A 25,064-nucleotide genomic window follows, 5' to 3' on the forward strand; every position below is an offset into this window, starting at 1 on the left:
CTGACAAAGACCAAATTTTTTGGAACTTTGCTCTGGTTTGATTCTCTTTATGTGAATGAATATAATGCTGCCTTTCCCGAGCAGTCATTTAGATTACCCATTTAGCTTCAAAGTTCTTTTAGAAAAGGTGGCTGCATGGGACTGCACAGAACTTAACACAGGGCAGCTTCAGTTTTAGGTATAAGTCAAAATAAAAGCAAGATAGAAATAGTAAACAGACATCTCTAACCCAATGATTCTCAGCATGGAATTAAAACCACAAGAAGATCATGAGAAGTCTTAAGGAATCATAAGTAGTAAATAATGACAGCGTCAGCCAGCAAGAGCACTGCTCCTGCAGGATGAAGGAGCTGAGATTACATGTTTAAATGTTGGCTGCAACAGTTTCAGCAACCGAGGAACAACTAGCTGCCTTTAATTTCTGGCAGCAGCTCAGTTCCCTGGGGAAGAAAGGACAGAGCAGGGGAAGAAATGGTATTTACATCTGCAGCTATGATTGAAGTAACTTCTCAGTCTTTCTCTTGCTGTACTCTTTCCTTGAAGAAGCAGAGATGCTGCCAACAAAGGGGTGCTCAAAGACAAAGCAGAGACAAATGGCATCATATTTCCAGAAGCTGGAAATGTGTTGCTCCAGCCAATTTTTATTCTGCCCCATGCTGATGGCTGCATGACAAAATATTCTGTGAATAGTTTCACGGGGTACACAGCATCACAAGTCTTCTGACCATGAGCAGAAGAAAGAGGATACTGTGGTGGCAGTAAGTCTAATTTTCTCCACAATGTAGAGTGACAAGAAAAAGCCTTCCATCTATGTGCATTTATGAAGAAGCAGCTCTCAGCAGAATAAACCCCTGGTATTCTGTCCTGCGGTTTGTGTCATTATATTTTCTCAATAACTGCTCTAAAACTTTTTTTAAAAAGCTTTCCTAAGTTTACTTAGGAAGTTCAAAGCCTTAATGTAGAATGAATCCTGACAAATATAGAAGAGAGCACAGAAAGCAATTCAGCTTTGTTTTTCCACTTCTCCCTTTGCCTTTGAGGTCTGTATGTGGTTGCATCAGTGAGATCAAAATTGTCAGCAGGCCCACAAACAACACCTACTAGCAGTAGAGCAAAAAGCAGAGTCCTCTACTGCTAATGCATCACACTGGGTGATCTTTAGCACTGTGCAGACAGTCAACAAGAGATTGGAACACCACTTAAACTCTCCTAATAGCTTTTAAGTGGGTCTTAAGAGGTGCATACGCCTGAAGCTGGCCTTCAGCCCAAAAGCAAATTCCATCTGACATGTGCCAAATCATTTCAGGCAGCAAGCTCCTTATCAATATGTGTCCTTGTGCTACTTTTCAGCACAGTTGCTATTGCAAGGAATTACAGCAGTATTCTTATCAGCATTTTGTGCTTATACAAAACTAGACATCTCAAATGAGTTCAGGATGGCAGAGAAGCAGTGTACAGTAAAACCTGAGAGAAGGCCAGAAGGAGAAATATTTTTTTACAAGTGAGACAGAATTTTAAGATATTCTATATGCAGCAAAATATGCCTGCTCAAAAATGCAGTTACTGTTTTCTTCTGTTTGCAGAGTATTCTATCTATTCAGGTCACTGCATGAATCAAGTAAGAGGACATATTTTCTGTGTAGACCTTTGGGTACTTTAAATGGATCTCTTATGAAGATCTGCTAAGGGATTTTGGGGGTTTCCTGATGGGTTTTTTGTTTGGAATAAAAACCGAGGCAGGTGCCTAATGCAGGTATCTTCGTAAGCAGGGGAAATTTTGGATATTGACCTAGATCTACTCCAAAATTTTAGATGCTAGAGACATGGGTCTTTATTTATATTTTTGCTACTAAGAGGTACATTTGTTACAATCCACTGATGTAGGGTACAAAGGCAGTGTTAACTTTACATCCAATCCATGGTATTTTCAGCAATTTTACCTCTGGTAGCCTGTTCTGACCTCTACACAGTCTTTTTGTATAAGGACTACAAAATAAGTGAGATAAAAAGCGAATGATCTTTGATGGCAAGGGTAATATTCCTATTGCATACACCTATAACAGCAGGCATAGGCTTGCACCTTCCTTTTTAATTTCATATTGGATAAATACACAAAAATGTAGAAGGAACAGATGAGGAAAACACTCAAAATCCTCTGCTTATGGAGAAATGAGTGACAGCACAGTCTATAAGCAGCCTGGAAAAAGGATTCTGAGAAATGGAGCAGCTGCAGATGTTCCTTTGGTTACACAAAGGAAATTTTCTTTTAGCACAAAGCCTTCTTTACTCCACCTCTCTCTTTGGGCTATTGCATCTGTGTTCTGTTATGCAGGACATACAGTCTAGACAACAGAAGTGGCACTGAGGATTAGAATAAATATGAAGGGGTGAAGTCACCTGAGCCTTCACACACACACCCCTCTACACCCTTTCAGATTGGATTTGGCAGGAATTTATCAGACATTTCACTCCAGATCTATCTAGCCATCTCTGACCCATTACAGTAAATAGCTGACCTTAATTCAAAATGTGGTGTGAAATAATAAAGGAATAAAATGAAACAGTTCCAGTTATTCCAGAGGATAACAGACTTACTGACTCCTAAGAGCTTGGATGAGCTCAGCCCACAGCAGTGAAGTTTATTTACTGTATAATATTATTTTAGAAATTCTTTCCTTGCTAGTTCAATCAAAATGAACCGCATTTCCTAATACCATACATCCTGAGAGATAGTGCCACATGCTCTATCCAAACACAGGCTCAAACTAACCCACCCTAGCAGCAATTATCTTCAAGGCTTTTGAAGCTCTTGGGAGATATTGCCCTCCTCTGTTCCAGCGAAGCAGAAAACCATCTTGTATTCAACAGAAAAAAAAAAATCTGTTTCCATATTCACTGCAAATATTTTAAGCACTAGCCTTCCTCCCCTAAAAAATTTACTCAAATCTTCTGTGTAGGGCTTATTTGAAGGAAGAAGGCTTGCCAAAGCAATAGTGTTCATTATTGTTACTAATAACCAGCTACTTTTGAAGCACTGATAAGGACTGAGTGAGCACTGGATGTTTAAACACGGTCATGCGGCTTTTCTGGTCACTTCTGAGTTTAGCTCCTACAACTCATTGAGCTTCACTATAACCAAAGAAAATTGAAGGTGATTTACATAGGCACTTGTAGCAAATTAACTGTAAATTCACAGGCAACAGTTGTCACCTGGGAAGTTCCTGTCTCCCTCTGCCTGACAACAAAGCACTGAATTAGGAAAATTCCTCTATGAAAATCAAATTTTTATTACCAAGAGCCACTGAAAATCATTAAACTAGTAAGATACCTGTTTAAAACAGATAATACAAAGTGCTCTTTTACATAGCAGATAGTGAAGTGAAATTTCCTGCCTGTCTTTAGTGCAGTTTTTTTAGTGCAGTTTTTTTAGCAGGTTCAAAAAAGGATTCGACTATTTCATGGTCTTTAAACAAGTATCCTAAAAGAGAAGAGGAAGGGATGGTACATTTCAGGTACTGCTGGGGGATGTTCAGTAGGAAATGGATGACAAAAGGCAACTCCAGCAATTCCGATCTTTGCTGGGGACAAAGAACTGAGCTAGGTGCATTGTTGCTCTGTTTCAGTTGGGAATTTCTTATGTTTTAGTGAATCATATTTTACAGTCATATTTACAGGACTGAGCACCACAGCAGACATATAAAATGTGTGGAACCTGCCCATTATACTTGTATAGTATTTAAGTTAGAAATTAAATACAGTGCCATCCTGTAGTGTATGTGATTGACAGCTTAAAAGTATTTGACACAGCTCAGATTCTGCATTTTGAAACTCTAGGTAGCTGCTAATGGCCATAAATATAATATTAAACCTAAAGTGACCAGATAATGTAATCTCATGCAACTGTTCTTTACTCAGCGTTCCAGATGACAAAAAAAAAAAAAAAAAAAAAAAAGGAAAAAAGGAGCTTCACTGCTCTTTTCTGCTTTTGAGGCCACGAGCTTATAGGGTCAATACAAATATTTAATGGTAAAATGATGATGCAAAAATGTTCTTTCAGGGCTACAGGAAGTTCTAGGTCGCTAAATAACAATGTCCTGCTTTAGATTTAGAAGCCTGGAAACTTCATAGAATGAAGTAGTGACCACAGAGGGAACTGAAACATATTATCATGTTTTGGACTCTTCTCTTTAATGACCTCTGTATCTTTCCTGTAGAGAAATACCCAAGCCACAATGTCTGTATTTAGAGCTGCACTGCCTTGAAACTGAGATGGTTCTGAATCTAGGGTTTCAGTTTGAACATATCTGTAATTTTTATTTCCCTAAGCTTTGCAGAAACACCATTCTTTTTTTTTTTCCCCCAATTCCATTTGTATTCTTTGTATGATATAGATGGTTTCTTTCTTCTCAGTCTCCTGCCTAAAATTTGGTGAAAGGGGTCATTAAGGCAGCTGCTATATAAAGTCAATATAAAGTCTGTGAACTTGCTAGGTTACATCTTTTACTTTTTGACTGCTGGGAAGGTTGTCAGAGTCTTTTGTAAAGACTTCCTCACTAGCTCACTTCACCTCCTTTGAGATAAGGTATTTCAAAAGAGCCTCATCTTCCACTAACCTATAGAATCCATAACTTCGGTTATGCTTCAGTGTAAACAGAGATTAGCAAAAATGTTAGCTCTTTTTAAATTTGATACTTTTCACAAATAAAATTTCACAATAAATAAAGTGATAAAAAAAAAACCAAACATGATTCTACAGCATTAACACAACCATGAGGGTTGAAACATTGCTTTATTGCTAAAGGATAATTATATTCCATGATCTGTTGGGCATAGTCATACCTGTCATTGTATACATCATTATTCACTTTCTGATCATCCTTTCTAATCCAAACTAGGTCAGCATTGTCCTGCAGTCAGTCATTAGAATGGGTGATGAGTATGGTGAAAAATGAGGTGGCAACTTTAAGGCTATTCCTTAGTAGAGTTTGAAACAGTTCGAAGAAGTGGCAGTTGCATGTAAGACAGTTGTGTTTCTCTTTTCTGAGTCCAAACTTCTGATTAATTACAGAGCCAAGAGCAGTCAGGCATGCCTCTAAAAAGGGTGATTGGAGAGAATAGTGTCACTGCACTGATAGAAACAACTCTGCTCTTCAGGTTCTCTTCTTTGTGGACAGTTTTTTCTCTGACAAACTCTTTGGGTGAAAACTACCTTACAGCTGGAAGTAGTAGATGAGGACAGGATTGAAAAATGAGACCACCCTCCTAATGACAGCAAGTAGTATACCCCTGCACCCAGAGAAGTTCTAAATGGTGTTAACACTACCATTAACTGCTGAAATAATTTTTCTAAGAAATGCTGTCATTGCCTGGACAGCTGTTAAAGAGTTCACATTGCAAGCACTATTCACATCCCTATAATCATGGACTTTTTCATTTCAGGGAAGAAAAGCTCAAGTTCTCCTGGACCCACAGGTTCCAGGAGATGGAGCCATGAAAGAAATGCCAAGCATCTTAAGGTTCACAACAAAATCAGAACTGGCATGGTTGCAAGTCGTAGCCTATAATCAGGGATAAAAACAGTGGAAGTGTTTCTTAAACTCAGTGTGAGCATTAAGATAATCCAGTTATCCCACCTGGCTTCTCTCTTGAATATTTATGACAACTCTATCTCTCCTGAGTATAACAGAAAGTAAAAGGAAGCCAAGGACCTCAAAATAGCATTCTCCATCAAGGTATGTGGGTAGGCTGTTCCAGACATCTCCCTACAAATATGATGAAAATAAGATAAAGTGTCCTCAGCTAGCTTGTGTTCAACAGGCAAAGAAACAGGGGTTGTGGCAGTACCACAGGCTTCAGTGAGCCAATGAATGACATGGTAGAAGCAAAGGAAATTTTTTTTCTTTTCATTATATTTTTTTTAAGACTTTTCAGGTTTTGGATTTTCATCCTGAGTCAAAAAGCCAGGACTTATGTTCATGTGCTGGCTTTGAGGAGGTATTTTTTGGTAATACAAGATACAGTTAAGTATAGTACTCATTTACACATGTCAGTTTGGAGTTTTGAGAGCTCTGCTATTGAACGGCAACACTAACAGTGTTTCTGACCAGATGGCTGCCAGCAAGAGATAGGCTAATTCCCTGGTTTGTTTGTATGTTATGGGTACATGTGCCTGGGACTGACCTCCTGGGTCATGGAGTCCAGACCCCTGCTATCACAGGAAGTTCTATCACTGAAAGGTAATACATTAGCTAGGAGCTGATGTCTTGTTTTTCCTTCTTGCTGTGAATCCTCTTGTGGTCCTTCCCATTTTCTCCTGGGAGGTAAGCCCTTATGCTTCAGCTGCTTTTGTTCCCAGGGTTAGCTAACGATCCTTTGCAAAAATCACAGCATGACAAGCATTATTAGCATCCTCCTGGAATTCAAAAAAGCATATTTATTTTTCAATTTACATTAAAAAACTGAGACACTGTGTGCTTTGGGTTCAGCTGTGGACTGCATACAGTGCTGTGGTAGACTACATGAACTACAGCAAACTTTCAGTCTCCTCAGAGGGAAATGCTCTGGCACAGCAAATATCAAAAGCAGCTCAGACTTTACCAAGAAATGCAGGATGAGACCCATTATCTGGGATGCAAGGGAGTAAGGCTGAAGACTTTAGGATCTTACCTAAGTGTACTACTTTGGGAGGCTATTCTGAGCTTCATTCAGTAGGCCTTCTCGCACCCTTGGAGCAGCCCAGAAGGAGAACAACTCAGCATGTCTTAAGTTTCCTTTGGTTTCTGGGGTTGGTATTCCAACTATGAAAAAAGCAAAGCTAGGTCTTCCTCAGAGTTCAATAAAGTTTCTTAAATGTTGCAAAGTGAGATGGGAGCACAAGTAAAATTAAAAGATGCAAGTTCCTGTCTCCTAGTCTGCATTTGATCAATGAAACCACATGTTCTTTCTGCTCAGGCATCCAGCTTTGAAGACGTGGCCCTCGATGGCCTGAGGTTTGACTGCTCCAGCTTTGTTAGTTTGGTTGGGGTTTTTTTTCCCTTCAGCCTTTACTATGAACCTCAGACAGAGTCATTCGGTGCAAGTATAGGAAAGAAGAGTGGTGTCACAGTGGGGAACTTAATTTAATGAAAGTACTTGCAGAAATTCTTTTACTTACTGAAAGCATATAAATGGACAGTATGATTTACAAGTTTACAAGGAAACAAGTACACAGCTTCCCCTGATGCTGTGGTTAAGACAGCTTGGAAACTATTGTGCTGTGACAGAACAGCACAAACACACACTGCCGAAAGCCACAGCAACTATTCAAATCCATTCTTGTTTTAAGTACCAACTATTAAAGTGACCATGCTGGTTTTACCTTGTTCTCTCTGACAGTGCATGACAAAAGTCCTTTTAAATGCTGACAAGTTGCAAGTCTGCCTTTTCTGAATTGCAGAGGAAATCTGTCTTTGTAGTTTCTGAATAACACTGCAGAACTAAAAAAAAAAATAAATCGCTGAACACACTGTCAGCTATGCACAGTAGAAAGCAAATATAACCTGGAATACGATGACCCACATCAATTAAAGAAACTAGACTTTATGGCATCCAGGTTTTAAATGTAGATAGGGTAGAACTCATGGAAGTTATTTTACTTCACATACAAAAAATATACCCCATTTCAGTAGTGCCAGGAGATTCCACATAGGCAGATTACCCCAGTCTCTTGATTCAAATAACATAGACAATTTATGCCAAAATTAAATAGTCTGTGTCTTTCACCACTTGAACCTCTATTGAGGACTGAATAAGCCATCTTAGTCTCCAAACTGAGACAAAAAAATATAACTTCTTATTCTGTTCATAGAGTGCTCTTGATTCAAATATTATGATTTTCTAAAATATATTATTTGGAATTATACAATAAAATATTCTGCAGATTACAACAAGATGGCTTATTACTGAAAGTGTCATTATTTGCAGTTGGTCACATTATTTGTATGGAAAACTTCTGTTTTCATGTTCAGTGCTCATAGCTCCTACGATTGTTTTTCTATTCACAGAAAGATAGGTTGGATGAACTCAACACAGTGGTTTACAATTCACTTTTTAAAGTTTTCTTAAAACTCATACAAATGTGTCCAAAGACCAAGAAAAAAAGAATGCAAATTCAACTCTTCAGTTTTCGGGAATATCTGCTTCTAGGGCCAAATTCTCCACTTGTGAACCCATCCATTTTTTTGTGTGTTTTTCTGGCAGAGAACACATTGTACAATATTTTGACATTTCAAAAGAAAGTTTGACTAAGGTATTACAGGAGCATTTTAAGAAATGAGTAAAAAAGGAGTTGTATAATTCTTATACTATTAAAAAAGGTTTGGTTCTAAATGCATCTAAGATTTTTTTGAGAAATATGTATTTTTCAAAAATGATGTCACAATCTGGTAATGAAATTTGAGAGTGTGAATGTAATTCCTTAAAAAATACCACGCAAAAAAACATTATTACCTTCTTTTCCATGTTGTATGCTAATACGGTAGAATAGTATCTAGTCCTGTACGTTTTCCCAACAAAATTAATATTGGTTTTGTTAGTAGGGTATAAAACAGACATTATTGTGAACAATAGTTATTTAATTGCTTAATTTTAAATATTCAAGTTCTATAATACTTCTCATTTATTTTATTTTTTTGAGGGGGAGATAGGTTTATTTGCATTATGCTGCAAGACTATGTGTTTTAGTGCAAGAGAAGTCATAATGATTAAAATTGGTAAAAGTAGGTGGCCTATGATGAAAGTATAATTTTGAGAAACTAGTATAAACTCATAGCCATAGATTTCTTTCCCATGTATGAAGCTTCATGGCTCTGATTTTATTCTACTGCCTTTGAAGTCAATGGAAAATTTCCCACTAGTTTCAGTTGGCCCTTTGTTTTATTTTCAGAAGAACTTTTAAAAGTTCCCCATTTCCAAGTTCCCATGATTTAACCTTGGGTGTGATTTTGAAAGAATTTTTATGCACATGAATAGACAGAGTTACTTAAGTTAGGAAGTCTGGGGGGCTGGATCCAACATCACCACTTACAGTGCTATGTTCTGTTAAGTGCATGGAATGCCAATCACATCACCATATTTCTCCATCCCACTTTATAATTCAAGATATACAGCTCTGCAGCTTATGCAGTAGTTATATTGCTAGCAAACGCAGCTCACTAGAAAAACACTGTTAATACTTTGTGGAATGGCAAGGACATAAAACTGAAAGAAAGTAGTTTTCAGTACATTAGAAAGGAAAGCAAAAAGGCAATTTTCTCCAAGTTTCTTGGGACTGTTCTGAATGACATTAAGTCTAATAGGCATGAGAGCAATATTTTGAAGAAAGTATCTGAAACTTTGTTTTACATAAAGTCAGTTGATTCAGGCATGCAATTATGGCTGCATCAAGGGATTTTTTAAAAACTTAAGTAACAAACAAGATAATGGGCTCCATCAGTTTCATAGGATGTCTAAGTGTCTAATTCACTTTTCAAAATGAAAATTTATCCTAAAGTTGCATCTGGTGGTGCAATGCACCATCATGCACTGTGTAAAATCTAACAACCATGGTTTGATTTAATTTGAAGATAAAATCACCACTGCATGTTACAACTTCCCTAATGATCACCAGCCAAAACTTAGTCCAGGCATTGATCCTTTCTACTTTTAGTTTCACATCCTTCTAAAAAATCAGTGATATTTTATTTGTTGTCAATTAATTTTTCTAAAGTGCTTTTTCTTCATCTTCTTCTCCCTATTGCTCCCTTACCCCCATCTTAAGAAAAGTATCATTGGTACCAGTGAAATGCCAAGGAAGAAACCAACCAGAGCCATGTACTGGATACTTTTTCCTCTATTCTATAAAAGTAAACTAAGTTCACATACACGTGTGTATTTCCACCATGTCTCTCCCTTTCTCTCTTCTGGGCATTTTTTTCTACATTCTTTCTCCCTAATCTCCCCACTTTTCGAGGTGAAGCTAAATCCACCTCAAGAAGGGTGGATTGGCTTCTGACTGCTGTTCTTTCCCTCCTGTGAGTTACATGAATTGAATGGTATCCAGATTTTAAAAAGACTGTATTTTGCTGGAAACTGAATACTTCTTTGATTCTTAATTGTTCAGAACAGAATTTCTAAGGGGCCTTTTTTTCTCCCTCTCAAATAACAAAGTAATTGAGTCTCCAGCAGCTCCAACTAAATTCACCCTAGTTTTGTGAACTAAACATTTTGTTTCGCTTAGTGTGGTAATATTTTTCCAGAGTGGCATCAATGAAAAGAACATAGAAAATGGATCTGTTTTTCTTGCAAGAGGTCTTTCATGCTGTATAAATGGATTTAAGGATGTGCAAGCTCTGCCCATGGAAGGTAATAAAAACATATAACACAGTAAATATACTTTTCTGCTAAATGACTTTTCATACCTCAACTGTAGTAGAAATATAAAATAATGAAACTCTAGTCCAACAGAAAATCAGCAAATGGATAATTAAGAAAACAATGAACATTAGAAAGCCTATAGAAACCTAGATGGGCAGCTAGACCAGTTCATTAAGCGCAGCGTAACTTGATTTCAGCTGTAACTATAATAATATCCAGCAGACACCCCCCCTTCTGAGGGCCAAAAGTTAAAAAAATCTCTTGTCCTACTGATTTTAGTAAAATACTTGTTTCAAAAGCTTCTTCTTAATTAAATGCCTGTGTTTGGTTATGCTAGGTACCAAAGAAGGAGTACTGGATACCCAGGAAGTAAGCACTACATAACTGAGTATATTTGCTTATAACATGTTGAACTAAGAAATTATTAAAATTACTATTCAATATTGGTAAGCAATAATTTATTGGGGAATGACTGCAGAAGTGAGTTCAGGAATAAGGAATAAAAAAGTGGTCAAGGACTCAAAAATATAGGTAAAAGCACCTCATGAAACATTTCCTATGATTAAAAGTAAAATATCTGCAAGTGTACTTCCCACGTAACTGGGACCAATGCAAAAATATGTAAAACAGAGAAAATGAATTGTACATCAATGAGGCCTCTAACCAAAATAGACAAATGCTGGATATAAACAACAGTCTTGTGAAAAGAGTCCTGGATTACATAGTGTGTTATTATATCCAGGGCTTCAGAGAGATTAAATAAATTTTGATTGTACCATATTTGTGTTAAGACTTGATGGTCTCCTATGAGAGATATCTGCCTACTTGCCTTAATGAATAACTTAGGGTTTGAGAGATTTTCTCAACTGGCCTCTGGACAGCACTTGCAATGGAGAGAGCGAGTGGCTGCACCTTGCCCTCTTTTCCTGGCACTGTTCACCTGTGCTCCTAACAATGGTACAGTCTTTCAAAAGGACACTTGGTATAGCTGAAAAAATATTGAGTAAAAACAGCTGTGAGGTTTGAGTTTAAAAGCAAATGTTTTGTCACTCCCAGTTGGTTTTGGAGAGAGAGCATTATTGGTTGTCCTACCAGGTGTGCGTGGAGTTCCACTTCCCAAGCTCACATGAGGGCTCACATGCAGTTTCCTTGAATAAATTCACAAGTAAGAGATTGCTCTTACTTGTTATTCCTACTGCCAGAATTGTTTTTACTTTTCATCTTAAACTGGGCTTTAAAACGTATTTTCTGGTCTGTAGCATATGATAGTCGACAAAAGCAAATAATGTGAATTACTGCAAAGCTCCTTCCGATGTTTTTCTACTAATACTAAAGACACTGGTGAAGAATCAGTATTCTACTCACATCTCTGCTTAACACACCAGGCATACAATGCTGCCACAAAGGGTTTGCAAATCCCAGGTTCTCATATGATCTACGCTCAGATCATCTCTGCTCTGCAGTAATGCCTGCTCTGTTGCTTTAAGGTAGCTCTGGTACTTGCAAAATTTAGAGGCACTTCAGATTGCTCTAAACCCTTCTGGCTGGTAGCAGCCTCTGCACAGCCATTTGCCATCTGAGAGCAATTCTAAGCAGATGCCTCTGGTAAACGGTTGGCTCTGACCCATCTGACCCCCAGGGTAACCCATTTTTATGGCCGGGTTAGTGACGGATTGTCAACTGGGAATAAACAGTACTACTTATTCTTCTACTTTGTTTTGCAAGAGCAAAGCTGGATTGCAGGACAAGTTCTGAACATTTCTCTATAAGGCATATATGCATCAAAAATTATGAGCTGCTCAAAGGAAGCTACATAGGCATCTAGAAATTAATCCTGATGACCATGCAGAGTATTTCCCCAGAGACAATGAAGACAAAGCTTTCTTTTCCCCCATGTTTTTTCCCATAGAAACAGATGATGGGACTAGTGATGAGTACCTGGGCTCTAATTCGTGTGAATCCCTTAGGAAGGATAATACACTACTGACAGTTTTTTTCTAGGCCATAAATCTTGCTGAGTGAGATCTACTCCCTCCTCTTGGCCACCGAGACACTTCAGCAGTTCTGTTGTATGAGCCATGGAGGATCTCCTATTTCAGTCACTCTCTTCACTAACAGTGTCAGCAGAACAGGATGAGGCCATATGTCAGAAAGAGGTAGTTTACCGGAAGGGCTCAAGTATGTCCCTAGTCTCAGTGATGGGGTTTTTGGCACACCTGACTCCTCTTGGACTAATGGGGAAAAAGGATGTACATAGGTGAAGAAAGTATGTACATGGATTTCATCTCCACCTCAACTATTATGATACTGTCAAAATTTAAGGATGTCCTGAGAACATTACCAGCAGCTTCTGATAGTTTGAAAAAGGTGTAATCTGTAATTTAATTGAGAATACAGATTACAGGCTCCTGAGCAAGAAAACAGAAATTACACTATTTAACACTTTGTGTTACAAGCAAATCAGAAATTGAACTGTTTGGGACAAAGCCACGGGACTATCTCTTTACTAATATCAGATGTCTGCTGTAAATAAGACAGATGTGAAAGTTTCTGAAAGAAAAACTCACCATAATAAGGGAATTTCTAAACAACCTAAATATAGAATTTGAAATTAGCTCCCACTATAGCGGAGTCAAAACCCATATGGGAAAAATAGACAGGAAAAATAAAATTCTCTAGTTCCATGTAACATAAAGTTAGAGGCAACTGATACTATGGCTACATTCCAAAAGCACCTGTCTGAATGTTTTAATAAAGTTCCCCATTTTCAATCATAACCATAACAATGTTAACATCTGAACGTTTTCTAAATGTCAGATTATTATTCCTACCATTTAGAGACTGATTATACAAAGAAAAGAAGATTTTAATCTCAGGAAGGACTGTCAAAAATCCATGAAACTCAGAGGTATGGCAGTGAAGCTCTGAGTGAGATCGGGAATTTTTTTAGACTAAGAGCTGTTAGCAGTTCATGCATCACCGTGACACTTGATTTATGTGCCTTTTCACATTGAAAAGCATGTTGTAAATACAAAGTCACCAAAACTTTCTGTAGGATAGATAAATATGGTAGATGAGCTAGTTAGGAAGGAAACTGAAGAACTGTATTTTGGAGATTCTGAGCAACCACAGGTAGCTTGACTTCTAATAGGATTTTAGATGCTTAATACTGGACCAGTGTTTATTTTTCAGCAGTGAGTATTTTCTGGTGGAAAATCCTGAATCAATGACATTGAAAAGATATTAGATAACATTAGTATTGCTATAATTAGATTTTTAACTGTAAGTTAAAATTTTAAAACTATTCGGACATGGCTGATATTTTCACCGTTCATATAAACCAGTATCTCCCTGCTGCTGATCTGGGACCAGATGGCACTCAGGGTTGATTCTAACCTATCTCACATTTTTTTGCACCTCTTCTTGGGCAGGTTACCACAGGCTACCCTGGCCCTCTGGAGCAAAGAAGGGAGAAAAGGTGTATCTGAATGTACGCATATATAGATTCAGTCTCCCTTCCAGGCATATATTCTGGCAACAATTTGACATAGCTATGTCCACATAGTCAAATCCAGGTCTCACAGTCACCAAAGACAGACAGACTAGCTTTAACTAAGTAGTAAGTCTAAAAAAAATTTATTGAAGCTGAAGTGAGATGACTTGGAAAATCTCAAGAGTTGTATTTGTTGCTACTATTAAAGGAAAAAACATATCTTAAAATGAGGAAATTCAACATTGTTCTCATTTTCACAGATTGTTTTTGAGGGATAAACAGAAAATAATAGGGATTTAGAGCCAGGACAATGCAGATTTGACCTAAAGCAATAGATATCAAGCGCAATTAACCCTAGCTTCCATGTCAAAGTCAGACAGTCTGTAAGAGTTCCTGCATGACCTGCTCCTAGTTTCAGCATATAAAGGTTTAGATTGAAAATAGTGTCCTGGTCCTGAAAAAATCACAGATTGCAGACATGGTATCAGATTAACATAATTATGAAGAAATAATTGGTTGAAAAGCCTGAAAATAAAATATAAATTCTCTCAAACTTTGGCATACTATTTCATATGAATCTCACCTGGACTTAAAAGTTGTCCGCTGATGGCAGTTCTGTATGAAATATACTGCAGCACACTTATCACTGGATAGATGTGCACAGCAAAGATGACAGTTCCCATCTGCAATAACTGGCCCCTTGTGAGGCCAAAAAAAGAAAGCACAGGGATTAAGTTATCCATTCAAAGGTCCCTCTGGCTAAGTTGAGGGATAGAGTGGGAAAATATGTGTGAAAGGAGGGTCAAAGCATGACTCATGCTTCCATAGTGCCTGTGCTATATTTCTTTTATCAATAATTAGGGACTTTAATTGTTCAAGGCTTTCACTCTGATAAACCCTCACTGCAGTAATTATGGAAAATGGTAAAAATATATCTTTTCTATTCACTAAAGCAAGAAGATGGGTAAATAGAGAACAATGTATAAACATCTTAGTTTTACTACATTTTTACTTATTTTCTACTCTGCATTAAAATGAGAAGCCATTTAAATGTCTTTATTCTTATCCTTCTTAACATGGTATCAAAGAAAAATTAATCACACTTATATCACCTATTAATGGGGGTGTTAATTTCAATCCCGAAGCCCTGCAGCAGACACCTACCCTTTATAATTTAGGGAATAACTGAAAAGTTGGTGAAGCAAGACCTGACAAACACAAAAAAAAAAAAAATGAGAAGAAATCAAATAGCAACTGGGATTGCAGCAGCAGACAGTAAAAACACTGTAGCAATTTGTATTTTTAAAAGGAATGAGGCTCTCACATTCAAATAGGGTCCTAAAAAGGTAAAAATAGAAGTGGTGTGAAAAGGAGTGACAGAAGTCCCAGGAGCTTAGGAAGCTCACTAGCCTATCGTCACCTCCAGAAATAGTGGCATACACCTCCATGATGGTACAGAATGGAAGATATGGTATTATTTTCCAGGGATGAATCAAGGTGTATGTACTATGTCTTGTAATTGGCTTCTTGGTAAGAAATATATCTCTCCCTGTTTCAGCAAAAAGAACATGAAGAACAACTCTGCTTTTCCAAGCAAACAAAAGTCAAAATAATATTTCAAACCAGTTGAGCTCTTGTTATAGTTGGCTGTATATTAAATACAATTTTACAGGGTGAAAGTTCATTATTTCAGTTTTCCTCCATATCTTCACACTGTATGTGCACTGAAAGAATATGAGACACATTTGGGGGTGAATATGTTAGTCTTGGCAATCTAAGCTATTGTATTTCGTAACAACTTCTGTTCTCTTATCCCACATCTTGTAAGTTAAATCCCATACCAAACTGGACCCCTACATGAAAGCAGAATTTGATGTAAATAGAAAGCAAGATTTAATGGAATCATGCCAAGAATTCTCTTGGGCCAAACTTTGTATAGAACTTCTACCAATGAATTGGGTGACAGGAACTGAAAATATAGATTTTAAATTAAATAGCCATGTGAAAGGTAGAAAAGAATGTGAATTTAAAATGGTCTGACCCAGAGTGGCTGGGGATCTCCAGTATATGGTGTGAGATAGAATTTTTTACATCTGAAGAGCTGTGCTGCAAAGCAGGGTACTTACACAGGGCAAAGATCAAAAGAATTAAAGATTTTATTTATCATGCGCTCTAGAAAAAGCTCAGCTTCTTAAGGAGTTGAACAGGAATAATTAAATTCAAGTATTAATTTAACATGTAAGAGGCTGCTGTCTGAGTTTTGATTAGAGTTGACTCTGAGTTAAGAAAATCAGATTTTGTCAACATTTGTGTGACAGATATCAGTGTTGCTTGTTTCCAACAAATGTGCCAAGACCCTTCTATAGTTATTCAAGTCACTAACCAGAGCTTATTTTTTACTCCCTTTTCAGCTATAGTGAAGTTCAGAAATTTATTCATAACTTGCTAATTGACACTGCAAACTGTTTGGCCCTTTTGCAAACCAAGAAGCCATGGCTTACTCTGCATCCTTTCTTCCTCTCTTATTTCACATTCAGTCATGTCTATACTTAGATGCAGTTTTTTATGAATCAAGTATCAGCAGAATAAAATGGCTAAAAAAATAAAATAAAATAAAAAAATCCCAAAGACTGTATTTCACAGTAAGATGTAACCTAAAACTTGTAGGGAATTAAATAGAGAAGAACTAAGATTTAGGATCCATATAGTGAAAAGAGTTGCAGTTACCAAAAAAAGAGAAAACTCTACTAGAACAGCTAAAGAATGCTTCTCCCTATTCCCCACTAAACTCTAATATTATTAAAACTAATACATTGATGTAGATGGATTTTATCAGGAAATTCTGAAGGACGACATTTTAAATATATTTGATCTAATTTTTCTTTCACTTATAAATGAAAAGTAAAGAACTATCATCATTAATGATATAATTTTGAAAAAGCTGTGAAAGTTCTGAAGAAAATCTGAAGTCTGTGTGCTGAAATTTGTCTTCAAGGAATACAGAATATGTGTGTATCTATCTATCTATATTTTTTCCTGTGCTTTTTTTCCCCTTCCTTCTGAATCTGATAAGGCTCACCCAAAGAAATGGTATCAAAGGGGTTAAAGACATAATATTAATGCTGTGCTACACTGATGTCAGCAGTTTATGACAGGATAGTGGGTTACAGTGCCAGAAGCTATGGCACAGGAAAGAATGTTATTTTAGCAGCATGATTCTCTATGAAAGCCTGTCATCTTCTGTTCTTGAACCTTTGCTAATGTACTAAGGCGACATGCCTAGATAGAAAAGGAATGTTTTTCAGCTGTTATGTGGTGCCTATTAATATAGTTACTGCTACAGAATAAATACGCTGCTACTGCTTGCCATCATTTTAAATTAACAAAGACAAAGGAATCTCTTGGGACACCATTGTTTCCAAAGGGCCACATCCTTCATTCCTTATTCAGATGAAACTCTTAATAACTTAGCTCAGGAGAAACATTCCTTTTAAGAACTTTAAGCCCTTGAGACCATACAGGTACAAATACCATGCTGCGTCAGGCCACATTCACTATGACTGACAGGGCATAATGCAACACACAAGCTTAATTCATTCTGCACTCCTGCTCTCACACTCCTTTGCTATTTTTCTAACATGCCTGACAATATCATAGTCAGATACAGCATGTGCTTAGCAGCAGGAAGACAGAGATGAAATTCTGAACATTATGACTGATTTACCTTTTGTCTAATAGCCCACAAAACTCACAGTGGATGAATAAAAACTTTAGTGCTTGTTTAACTCTTCCCAGAATTTCCATCCTTTCTGCTATCTTCTTCCCAAATTACTCATATGTATTCCACAGATTTCCTTACTTCTTTTTTCAAAACCAAATGAATGGCAAAGAGAAACTTTTTTGCCTAGTAAGGAAATTTTTTTACATATTGCATTTGACACAGTTGCACATGGCGTTCGTTTGATTAACAAGCTCTTGCAGCATCATGTTCAAGGACTATAATTTGTCAAGGTCTGATGTAAAGTTTTACATAGTTGTTCATAGCTTGCAAGTGTGTCCTTCTAGGCAAATTACCAGCAATGTCTGTTCTTGAAAAAGTAAGTTCTGTCTACCCCATTCATCAAGAAAGAAATCTGAGTCACCAGATGAGCAGATGCACCTTGATTATCCCAGTCACCTCAGCCAACATGGCACTGTGAGGCATCAGGTTGCTTATAGAATCAGCTCAGCGATCTGGGAGAGCCAGAAAATTGTGTGAAATCAGCAAACTTATGCAGAAAACATCTACAGAGAAATATTTACATCTCTGTATTTGAATTACATATCTATAAAAATAAAACACTTCTTTAATGTTAAATCAAAGTAGCTGTTAATACATTTCATACCAAAATTTCAATGTAACGTGTGTATACATTACTGTTCATACTTGAAGGAGTGCTACAGTAGTTGTAAAACTGGTTGTTGTTCCTACCTACTCATATGTAATTTCTGCTCAGAAAGCTTACCACCTACCTTTCATGTACTTTGCTGCCTCCATTCACCCTGATCTTTTTTTTCTGCCAAAGATACATGAAGCAAAGCTTGAAAATTCACTGGAAAATGTAGAAGTGTTATTTCCCTTATACATAAAAGACAGAGAGAGAAAGGGAAAAAAAAAATAAAAAAGAAGCAAATCCAAAACTGTCTCCCTGACTGTGTCAATGTTGGAAACAAGAACTGAAGAGACTTTAGACAGTGCTGAACAAGATCTCAGCAAAGGAAGCAACTAATCACAGAAATATGTGATCCACTAGTCCTAGCACAGAACTGCAATTTGTATGAGCACATGCTGTAGAACTAGAGGAGGCATCCTGGGTCAGTGAATCCAATTCCCTGCTATCATAAGTAATCATGTCATATAATCCTGTTCATCTCATTTGAGCTCAATCTTAAAACCCTTTTTATGAATTTGCAGAATAAATACATTCATAGCTAGTTTATATTCATTTGTTCTTGTCTAACCTTGTCCTTTAACAAAAATAGTTCATCCTCCTCCCGCTCTCCATTTATTTATAGAAAGCAATCATGCTTTTTCTCAGCTATTATTTTGCTAGGCTAAGTCCAGCTCTTTCAGTCACCTCATATAAAATAGCTCTTCATTCATCTAAAAATCAAAGCAGCTGGTCTGTGTACCTGCTCTTCTTCAAACACCTTTTTTTGAATACTCTCTAAAATGTTTCAAATAGTTTTAACCATTCCTACTATTAACCATCAACTTTTCATTACCTACTTTGCTTCATATATACTAAGATGCTTCTCTTGTTCTCTCTCCCCTTTTTTCTTTCCTTTCTCTCTTGTGTCATGGTCAAGTCATACAAGTATTTTGTGATTGACTCATACATCCAAATCTCACTTCCCATCTGCTGTTTTCTTAGCCTGCAAATTAAACTTTTTGCTAGTTAACAATATAAATGTGTCAATACCTAATATTTTTGTTTGTTTTGCTTAATTTCATCATAAACCTGGTATTTCTGTGTCTTTGAAATGTCAAGCATTTTTCGTATATTATTGCAGTATTCTAATGAGAATTTGTGTCATTATTCCTGATAAACTAAATTCCTAAATAAACTAAATAAATGAATATGCTAATAATTGTCACCTCCAAAGGTAACACTAGAGAAATTCTGATAATATCTCTAGAGACAAATTACTCCTTTTTTAGCTCCCTTCTGTTTTGTTGTTTTGTACTCAGAAAACTATTTGTTTCTGAGTCTCACAAGTCTCTAAGTCTCTTCCACAGGCTAAGTAATTTCACCACATCAGATGTTTTCTTGAAGTCCAGATAGAAATATAATTTTCTTCTAGAAACCCAGTTCTTCTGTTAAATACAGCTATCAGGCTAGTCTAGCATGACTCCTCCTTCTATCCATATACTGCAAACTGAATTCCATCCCATTTTTCAGATACCTATTTTTGTAAATATTTGTCTCAATAAATGTTTTAAACCCTTGATTATGGCAAAGGCAAAGGACCATTAGCAGCAATAACAAAGATGATACTTTCCTTCTTTTATGCTTGTTCTTTTTCATATGTTTTCCAATTAAGAGGGATGCTTCAGGAGTTACTGTTTCAAATCTTCTAGATTTCCAGAGTGAAATTTATAAATCCTTAATTCTTGGTGCATTCTCAGATGAAAAACATCTGGGTTTAAATACATTCCATTAGCCTTTCTGCCTTTGCATTTTTCAGTGTCATTTTCACTAGAACCTCAGTAACAGAGTTCTAACCCTGATACTGAGACTAATTTAACTTATTTGGAAGCATTCATAAAAAATTATCTCTTCATCTGCTTCCTTACAATACAGATAATTAAATATATGTCACTCAAAACAGTGTCAGTAGGTTCTATTTTCTTACATTTGCGTGTAGCTTTAGAAATCACAAAATACTGTCTATAGCATCACTGTATCACCAGAAAATGACACTGTGATCTCCTAACCTAAGTATCTGAATGCTAACGCCCTTGAGTCTCACAAATTCCGCTGGATGAAAAACTCTCATATAGATATTTTCTAGGAGTGCACATACATATCATCTATCTTTTTGCTGTTGTGCTACTATAATAAGTTATGATACTGTTACTGTTATTAAAGGCTAATCCTACAGTGGCAAAAAGTGGTACAGGTTTATTATAATAGCTTCGTAATTCATGAAAGCAAATGAGAAAGAGAAAATACTACATAGGCTGAAAATTCTAGTAAGAAATGTATGCAGCACAGATAATATTTATGTGCAGGTACACATATATATGCATGAAAAATAAAAAATAGCTCAGTAATGTACACTAGTAATGGAGACTATAAAAAATAGCTCAATAATGTAGACTAGTAGCTTAGATAAATTCACTTTAATCGGTACTAAACATGGTAAATAGACGCTGAAAAGGCTACATGGTATTAGATAGAATGAGGTGATTGTTTCTTAAACTATAAGAAGAAAAAGATAGTCTAACTTTTGAAGCACTATTATAAGTGGCGAGATCCTGACTAGAAATAATAATTGTTTCATATGGAAAATATATGCTATACATCACACATGGGAGAAGAGCAAACCAGGCCAGCCAAAAGCAGTGGCCATCACCAGAAAGTCCTGAAGAATGAAACACTCAAGAGATGCTAAATTCTATTTGTTCATATTTTTGTAAACAAGTTTATAAGCTTCCACCTAGCTTCAGAATGATTAAGTGTTGTCTTATTCCCTCCCTCAAAAAGGCACACGTCCTCATAGCCATAAAATATATTTATTGTGTAACTAAAAATATCCCATTATTCATGTAAATAGCTGATACTTGTCCTGATCATAACTTTTTGACTATGGATATCCTACGACACTGAGTTCAGCAGGATAATTCCTAACTATACAGGATACAATCACTTTTGTAAATTTATCTATTTTTATAGTGAAGGTCTATTTTTGTAGTATCCTTTATATAGATCCTCGACCTGATACAATAAAAAAACACTTTGGAATATTCTATTTCTTCCTATCTACCTAACAGGTTTTGTATCACAATATCGGCTCCTTTTGGGCCTCTCCTCTCTGACTGAAATATTTCTATTTTGTGTAGCATCTCCTCACAATGTTAACAAATTTTGTTGTGAAAAATGCATGTCTCATAAAAAATAAAAAAAGCAAGCAAGCAAAAAAAAACAAGCAGAGGAAACCCCATTTTGCTGTTGATTTAAATTTTGAAAGAGATTGTGATGTCTAGATCTTTATAGGATATTTCATACAAAGATTTCCCTGCTTCATCTTTAAGTGTTCTACAGACAATAGATTATTAACCAGAAACACTTTGAACAAACTTTCTGGTATAGGACAGAATTTTTAACCAGACATGACCAAAGGTTAAATTACTTGACCAGCTGGGTCAGCAGTAGAGTTGGAAGGAGTAAAACCCAAAAGTGAAATCTCATCTTTTTGAAGTAAACATAAACTTCCCAGTATTTTCTGTAGAGCCAGGATTTCACTTCATATTCTGTAATATGCTTCTCCCTCCTCTAATCACTAAAGCACAATTGCACTAAGCAGCTCTTCATTACTAAACATTTAAAGGCTGTTTTTTTAGTGATGCTGGTAACAGTTTTTGCCCACTCGCATACTCGATTTCACATGATTTCATAAAAGTGCTCATCATGCATTATTTCAGTAATATAAGCTTAGGCAAGTAGCATGATTTAAAATTTACTGACACTGTGATCCATTTAAATAGTTCCGGCATAGCATTAACTTATTACAGGGAATGAAAATGACGGTGTAATGCCAAAATTGAATCAAGTAAGCTAAAAAAAAGAGTTTGTGTAGAACGACAGATCTCATTTCAGGATGTTTGCACCAAAGAACATGATGATAATATACAGTATTTGTGTATTTGACTTAGAAACACTTTAACAACTTCAGTTTATTTTTTATCGGACTTATACTAATGAACAATGATAACATTTCCTGTCTTAAATGTTTGGAAACTGTGAAACAAAGTAAATTGAAAAAAGCTATTGTACTTTTGATCACTGGAGAAGCTTAAAGAGTCCAGCAGATTTAAATCTTTCTTCTTTTGATAGCAATAAAGCTGCTCAGGTATTTGCTTAAAGTAACTATTTTCCTTGCTTTCTTAGGATCTTAGAAGCCATAGAACCATAGAACAGTTAGGGTTAGAAAGGACCTTAAGATCATCTAGTTTAAGCCCCCTGCCATGGGCAGGGAAACCTCACACTAAACTGTATCACCCAAGACTCCATTCAACCTGACCTTGAACACCACCAGGGATGGAGCATTCACAACTTCCCTGGGCAACCCATTCCAGTGCCTCACCACCCTTACAGTAAAGAATTTCCTCCTTAAACCCAATCTAAATTTCCCCCGTTTAAGTTTGAACCCATTACCTCTTGTCCTACCACTACAGTCCCTAATGAAGAGTCCCTCACCAGCATCCCTATAGGCCCCCTTCAGATACTGGAAGGCTGCTATAAGGTCTCCACACAGCCTTCTCTTCTCCAGGCTGAACAGACACAACTTTCTCAGCCTATCTTCATACGGGAGTTGCTCCAGGCCTCTGATCATCCTTGTGGCCCTCCTCTGGTCTTGTTCCAAAAACTCCATGTCCTTTCTATGTTGAGGACACCAGAACTGCACACAATACTCCAAGTGACGTCTCACAAGAGCAAAGTAGAGGGGCAGGATCACCTCCTTCGACCTGCTGGTCACACTTCTTTTGATGCAGCCCAGAATACGGTTGGCTTTCTGGGCTGCAAGCGCACATTGAAGCTGGCTCATGTTCATTTTCTCATCGACCAACACACCCAACTCCTTCTCCGCAGAGCTGCTCTGAATCTCTTCACTGCCCAACCTGTAGCTGTGCTTGGGATTGCTCCGACCCAGGTGTAGGACTTTGTACTTGGCATGATTAAACTTCATGAGGTTGGCATCAGCCCACCTCACAAGCGTGTCAAGGTCCCTCTGGATGTCATTCCTTCCCTCCAGCATATCGGCCAAACCACACAGCTTGGTGTCATTGGCAAACTTGGTGAGGGTGCACTCAATCCCATTGTCCATGTCACCGACGAAGATGTTAAACAAGACAGGTCCCAACACTGATCCCTGAGGGGTACCACTCATCACTGGTCTCCAGCCAGACACCGAGTCATTGACCACAACCCTTTGCCTGTGGCCATCCAGCCAGTTCTTTATCAATTGAGTGGTCCACATATCAAATTGATGACTCTCCAATTTAGAAACAAGGATGTCATGTGAGACTGTGTCGAACACTTTGCACAAGTCCAGGTAGATGACAGCAACTGCTCCACCCCTGTCCGTCAGTTCTGTAGCCCCACCATGGAAGGCCACCAAATCTGTCAGGCAGGATTTCCCCTAGTGAAGCCATGCTGGCTGTCACCAAACACCTCGTTGTTTTTCATGTGCCTTAGCATGCCTTCCAGGAGAATCTGCTCCAAGATTTTGCCAGACACAGAGGTGAGACTGACTGGTCTGTAATTCCCTGGGTCATCCATTTTCCCCTTCTTGAAAATGGGGGTTGCATTACCCTTTATCCAGTGGCCGGCAACTTCATCTGACTGCCATGATTTTTCAATCATTTCTTATATATTATTACTACACTTGATAAGCTTATAGCAAAAATTTGCAAGCACAAAATGGCTTTAATGTTTTTTGCAGCAATACTCAAAAATTAGTGGAAACTTGGCTCTGACATCCTCAATACTTTCTTGATAATCCGAGTAATTTCCTGATGATAGCAAATCTCCAGAATTTTGCTCAAAATGCTTGAGAAATATTTGAAACGGAAGAGGTGATTCTTTGATTTAATAGTTATATTTTTAACCAATACAGATGGGCATATTTTCCAGTGCAGTTGTCCAGACATTCAATCTGGACAGCTACAGTTCTCACATTACTGAGATAATGTTATTGCTATTAATAATCTCAAAGAACCTCTGAGTTTGAAGGCATTGCACAGAGCTGCAGATGGCTGCATAAAGGTAATTATTTTTATAGCTATAACATTAAAAATACTGGAAATTCCATACACATGGCTTTGTTCTGCTGCATATTTACCTTCAAAAAGCCAAAATGAATGTGACGGGAAGAACACTTGCAGGAAACATAACACTATAAAAATGACACTGTAGTGCAAGTTAAGCTTATAACAATATAAATATTGATGTTATTAATGCCACCTAAAGTATCCAAGTATAAAATATACCTCACTATCGTATGTGCAACATAGCAGTTCATGTCAGCAAGACATTACTTCTCTTGCAATAAGTTTTAACATGATTTATTGTACTGAAGTCCATCAGGAGGGAAAAGGAGTTTGATGAGGTAAGAGAGGACCAGGAAAAGAAAGCAGGACAAGATGCACACAGAGTTCAGTAACATAAATTATTACAGTATCTTTCCAGAGGCTTCCACCCTAAACGATTTTAACTGTTGGCTGCAACATAGGTACTTCTTTTATGTGAATGTGTTTTCCTGAAGTGAATGGAAATTCAGACATTTGTAAATGTTTAGCAAATTTTCCCTATGGATATAAGATTTGGAATATATACAAAACAAATCTTATTAATAAGCACCTGGTCAAAAACTCTGCCTGTGTTCAATAAACTCTTGCTTTTCTTTCAGTGTC

The 25,064-nt window shown here is 37.1% G+C and overlaps 1 protein-coding gene across 2 annotated transcripts in view; it reads right to left on the reverse strand.

The window, feature by feature from the left end:
- FLRT2 (fibronectin leucine rich transmembrane protein 2) overlaps positions 1-25,064 on the reverse strand; it is a 61,530-nt gene that overhangs the window by 18,521 nt on the left and 17,945 nt on the right. Inside the window, exon 2 of one of the 2 annotated variants that reach the window (XM_031042989.2) lies at positions 6,667-6,797. The exons of the other annotated variant lie outside the window; for it this stretch is intronic. The gene's annotated coding sequence lies outside the window, so the exon portion shown is untranslated. The remainder of the gene's footprint in view (positions 1-6,666; positions 6,798-25,064) is intronic. 2 annotated transcript variants of the gene reach the window in all.

Source organism: Melopsittacus undulatus, chromosome 4, assembly GCF_012275295.1.
Source record: "Melopsittacus undulatus isolate bMelUnd1 chromosome 4, bMelUnd1.mat.Z, whole genome shotgun sequence".
Taxonomy (NCBI): Eukaryota; Metazoa; Chordata; class Aves; order Psittaciformes; family Psittaculidae; genus Melopsittacus; species Melopsittacus undulatus.